Source organism: Leuresthes tenuis, unplaced genomic scaffold, assembly GCF_036924035.1.
Source record: "Leuresthes tenuis unplaced genomic scaffold, fLeuTen1.0.hap1 SCAF_24, whole genome shotgun sequence".
Classification (NCBI taxonomy): Eukaryota; Metazoa; Chordata; class Actinopteri; order Atheriniformes; family Atherinopsidae; genus Leuresthes; species Leuresthes tenuis.
In genome coordinates, this window is record NW_027325378.1 from 25,362,785 (window position 1) to 25,369,042 (window position 6,258).

Here is a 6,258-nt window from a genome sequence, read left to right on the forward strand (position 1 = left end):
CTATTCTCAAACTAAAATGTCTGTAGTTTTAATTAACATTTTGCAATGATGCGTCTGCCAAAAACTATGGCTCCAAACTGCTTCATACTGGTGGGGGTAAGTAGAAATGTAATTGAATAAATGAAACACTATTAAGAAAAAAAATACTAAGTTAAATTGTTCAAATGTAGAGGTGGATTGGGGATGTTTTGTAGACAGTTTAAAAAAAAAAAATCCAGTGAAGTAACAAAACTAAGTCACAAGCTCTTTAATACTTTTCCCCAGATTGTTATCTGCAGATCAACAGAAAGATGTAAACTGTGACCACTAGATAATGTCCTCCAAATGACATGGTCACAGAAATGCTGGGAAAAGATAAGGGAAACAAAAAACCTCCAAATATGCAACAATTATATAAGTGAGATATAGGTCTCCTCATTTCTTGGCAGAATCAGTTACTTAATTGTGAAAATTCATGCATGGAACTTGCATGATTTTTTTCCTGCCTTAGGTGGCTACCACATATCAACACAAGATTTCCAGGTTATAATTTTACAGTGGCATCTTTCCTCTTGTCCTACTGACATTATTTCTACAAGATTTCTCAAAGTGGCCATCCTTACTCTCTATCATTGAGCAATCTCTTTCTACTTAAAACCTTTCGACAACAATAGCAACCCTGACGCCCTCTGATCAGGAAATTGTCTGAGGCAGTGGAGGCTCTGAGGGACTGCTCTACTGACTGGAACGTCCTATAGGATGCACATGGTGAGGACATCAAGGGGGTCAGCCACTGCACTACTGACTACCTGAACGTCTGTATGGATATTGTGGTTCCCATTAAAACTGTACGCTGCTTCCCTAACAACAAGCCCTGAATCACCAGTGATGTCAAGGACATCCTTAAAGGGACGAAGAGGGCATTCAAAGACGGTGTCAGAGACGAGTTGAAGCCCATACAGGGGAAACTCAAGGTCCGGCTGAGAGAGGCAAAAGAGGAATACAGAAGGAACGTGGAACAGAAGGTGCAGCGGAACAACACGAGGGAGGTCTGGGATGGCATGAAAACCATCACAGGCTGCAGGAAGAAGGGCAGCAGCACAGAAGAGGGGGATGCTGAGAGAGCAAACCAGCTAAACCTGTTTTTAACAGGTTTAATCTGGCATGAAAACCATCAGACAGAAGGGCAGCTGCACAGAAGAGGGTGATGGAAGAGCAAACCAGAAAAAAAAAAAAACAGGATTGATACTCCAGCTCCCACAGCCAGTGACTGCCCACTTCACACCCACATTATGTCCATCAACACCTCAGATTGCAGAGCACCCACAAACAGTTCAACCCCCCCTCCCCTATCACCAAGGAGCAGGGGCCTCATGTACAAACACTTTCCGACGGAAACATGGTATACGCTCAAACCCAAATGCCCTCCAATGCACAAAAATATCCGGATGTCTGAATCTGTGTGTACGCATGAATCGAAGCACATTTCCTTTGTACATTCCAATCAACGTCTAATTGAGTGCACATGTCGGAATATGCGACTCCTCCCTGTCCTAGTCCCTACTTAAATATGCAAATAATATTTAAATGAGCCCTGCACCTGCAATTCCCCTCTCTGCACGATCAGTAAATAAAGAAGACAGGAGAAGAGGGGCCCACCCTGTTTGAACAGAGACTCAGCGCAACTATGGCTGACACTGCTCTCTCAGGGATGGTGAGAGCACATGGGGGTGACTCTGATTACCTGCAAGGTAAATGCGTATAATATCATCATGTGATGGCGCTTTTATAGCAATGTGTGTGCAGTTGATAGCTCCGATTACATTAGGAAAACTGGCTCTAATGTTGGCTTGTTCAACTGTATTGTATGGGAATTTGATATACCTGGCTGAGATGCAGATAATTCCGTCCCACACCGCTTGCAATGGCGCGGCTCACGGTCGACTGGCACAGTCCCAATCGGTTGACCAGCTCCGTCTGGAATGTCCTGGTTGCTACGAACCCCAGTGTACACATCACATGTGGGCACAAGCACCTACGGCTCTTCGCTGTGTTGCGCTCCAACACCGGCCGCAGCTCTGCACACAGTTCAAGGAGGATTGCCCTCAAAACAGCTGATAAGCCAGTTACCATCATGTGCCAACAAATCCTCTGTCCCTGAACACATGCCGTCTTCAAATTGCTCCATTTGCAATGTCTTTTAACACCACTAAAGCAGTCACTGTTTTTAATAGTATGAATTGCACCACTTTGTGCATGCTTTTATATCCACTCGTGTAATTGCAGACACATGGGTGTGTTGTTCATGTGTCTCAGATGTGCACATCACTCAGTCTGAGGACAAACTGTGTTCGCATTTATTTGTTATAACAGTTTCCCAACATCACCTCTAAGTGTCACCAAAGAATCAACAGCTGTAGAAAAGTGCATACGCCAGCCCTGAAGTTCGTGTGAGGTACCACATATTTCCACGGTCATTTTGCTCTTGATACATTGACGTGAAAAAGTGAGTATGCCACTTTTTCGTGCGTACGCACCCTTTGTACATGAGGCCCCTGGTGAGCAGAGAGCTGAAGAGGCTGCACCCAGGGAAAGCAGCGGGCCCAGTAAAAGTGTGTCCAAGGATGCCTATTGCCTGTTCTGATTTAAAAAAAAAAAAAAAAAAAAAAGTCAATGAAAACAAGAGGACAGACAGAGACCAACCACTCAATGCCTGGGACAATGGGAGTATACTAAATATAAAAAAGAAATACAAACCCAACACACTTCAAATAAAGACACCACACTAATTCAATGTGCAACCACAAACCATATCACCATCTAAAGTGAACTCCCAGCATCGCAACCACACCGGTGAATGGAGGATCCCACCAGCCACAACACTAGAAACAAAAGATAGAATGTTAAAATTTTAGAATACGAAACTAAAATAAATAGCAGTCAGTGCTGTGCCTCTGTACTTAAACAGTCAAGGTTCAGTCCTACGAACAAATGTCAGACCCACAATTACAATCATTAAAATACACATACCTCAGGGTGCACACATGCACTCCTACATTACCCTAACAATTAAATACTATACTGATTATAAAACAACACTAAAAGTCCATCTTACCACAGAGCAGAGTCAACAGTCACAGCCAGTGCACACAAAGGATCTGAGGAGGGTGAGTCTGAGTCACACCTGCTATTAATCAGCCTCTCCTCAGTTCCTGTCTCCTCTGATTGGTCTCTGCTCTCGCTGCTTCCTTGTGACCTACTGCTACACTTACACCACTAAATTATTGCAAATCGGTCATTTGTACTCACCCTCAACATGGAAAACAAAGGATGCAGCTTTTAACTTAAAGGCAATCAATCAGAGATGAGATTATGAGAGCGACAACAAAGTGAGTGATGAAGTTCTGAGGCTGTTCACTGAAGAAGATGACTTTGATGGTTATAATGCACAAGAGGAAGATGAAGAAGGCGATCAATGACTTTTCCTGGTAGGCTACTTTTTTTTTTTATACCAGCCGTGTTATTTAAGTTAAAACAAAAAAAAAAGCATTTGCAGTATCTATTTCATTATGTTACCATACAATTTAATTAAACGTTCAAAAATCCTTACGTGTAACATCTTTCTGCTAAAATATCTCATATTACAATGTGGACATCCGCGGCTTATAATCCAATGCGGCCTTTACATGTACAAAATAGATTTTGGACTTTTAAAAATTTGAGGACTTTTTAAAATTAGAGGGTGTGGCTTATATTCAGGTGCGTGCTATAGTCTGGAATTTACAGTAATTTAATGTGATGAAAGTAAAAACACACTTACCTTACCTGCTTGAGCAAAATGCTTGTGGTCTCCATGTTGTTGTCTATCCAGAAAATGTCTAATTGGCGCTCAGGTTCAGCAGAGAGCCATCAAAACCGCTTCAAACTGATATCTACGGAGTTGGCCCAACTTAACTCAAAAATCTGCTCAAAGATTTAGAAATCCTTGTTGTGCTGATTTTAAATAGTAGTTAGGACAGCAATGAGAGAAAATTGATAGACAGACAAAGTTTTTATTAATTGCATATTGCAAAGCCTTATTTTTGTGTCCGTTTAATTAGAAAACTCTGAGATCAACAATTACTAGTTAACATTTTTACAGTGCAGGTTTCTTACCACCCCTACTACTGTCCACTTTATCAACACCAGTCAAACTGTAGGATTTGCCCTCTGCAAACCGTGGCTTTCAAACAATCACCTTTGACCTGGATGGGTCGTGGTGAGCAGCTAAATAGCGTTCTGCAAAATCTGCAGCTGCCTCGTCTATCTCTTGATTAAGCTCTTTCACCCATGTGAATCTAACATCTGGATGAAGCACACAAAGATATTGCTCTAGGACAATAGTTTATCCAGTCTGTTCCTTATTGCAGCTCTCTGGTCTCATCAACTGCTTGTTGTTCTTCCTCCATTCCTGCATAGGCCTCAAAGGCTTTTCTTGTGGTGACCAACAAGTTGACCACTCTAGCAGCCCATTCAACTGGCTGACACTCCCAAATTCTGACTATACATTCGAATCGTACAAAGAAGCTTGCGGGATCCACACTTTCCCTCAGGTAGTCGGAGTTCACCTCCATGAGATATGTTAGTCCTGTGTGGTGGGACAGCATGTTATTGTCGCAGAGCAAGGAACTCGTGAGCTGAAGAGGTGGGCTCATCTGGGTGTGGAGTGACTCCTTGATGCAGATCTATTAAAGGTTTAGGTTGGTCCTGTTAGTCTGTCCTTGGAACACTGGGTAATGTTGAAATTGGGTCACTTTCATCAGGCAGCACATCATGTCTAGCAATAGACATGTAACTCCAGGCTCCTTAAGTCCTGCGCAGACCAGCTCTGTGGGATTACGGAGCACATCTTTAACCTGAGCTTGAAGCTGGGAAGAGTTCCACAACTGTGGAAAACATCCTGTGCTGTGCCGGTGCCAAAGACGCCACACCCAAAGGACCTCAACAGCTACAGACCAGTGGTGCTGACATCGCACCAGATGAAGACACTGGAACAGCTGGTCCTTGTCCAGCTCCCCTCTCTGGTGGGACCATTGATGGATCCGGTGCAGTTCGCCTACTCGCCCAACATCGGGGTGGATGACGCCATCATCTTCCTCCTGCACAGAGCTCTCTCCCACCCTGAGAGGCCTAGAAGCACTGTGAGAGTCACATTCTTTGACTTCTCCAGTGCTTTAGAACACCATCCAGCCTCTGCTTCTGAGGGACAAGCTGGAGCTGTCAGGCGTGGACCACCTCACATCGTGGATTACGGACTACCTCACCAACCGCCAACAGTATGTGAAGACTAAGGACTGTGTTTCGGACATTGTGGTCTGCAGTTCAGGGGCTGCAGTACAGGGGATGGCACGCACCACCCATTCTCAGGCCGCCATCCCATGGATTCTACCGACACGATCATCTCCCGAACGGCACAGAGTAGCCCCGTCACAGGAAACAGAGGAGCCCATGCAGATGGGTCCGGCCCGGCTCTCACCGGAGGAGTGACAGTGCTGCGTGAGGGAGGGTCGGTGCCTTTATTGTGGGGATTTGGGACATCTAGTCGCTACCTACCCAGTTAAGTCCACATGGATTCCCAGAAGAGCCACTTCATCTACACCCACAGCTCGCGTGCTAACCTCCATCCAAGTAAAACACCACACCGTTACCATATCTATGGAGGCACTTATGGACTTGGGGGCTGATGAGAGCCTTCTAGACTGGGGTTTAGCCAAGAGGCTGGGGCTGGCAACCAACATTCTTCAGAGACCCGTTAAGACTAGTTCTCTTAACGGACATGAACTGTTCACCATAACTCACGTCACAGAACCTGTTTCATTGATCATGGGAGAACACACAGAACTACTGACATTTTATCTTTACCGTTCCAACACACGCACTCTGGTGTTAGGATATCCTTGGTTGGTGAAACATAACCCACGCATTGATTGGCCCGTGGGGCAGAGAGTGCGGAGGTTTCTATGGAAGAAAACACCTACACCGGCATCTTCCATGTTTAATGTTGTCTCTGCTCATCCCATCACAGACTCGCAGTACCCGGACCTGACCACCGTCCCTAGCTGCTACCACCACTTAAAAGAGGTATTTGATAAAACCAAGGCCACTTCACTTCCTCCTCATCGTCCCTGCGATTGTGCCATTGATCTTCTGCCCGGCGCCCCAATTCCCAAGGGGCGGCTGTACTCCATGTCTGGCCCTGAGCGCCAGGCAATGACAGACTACATTGAGGCCTCTATGAAA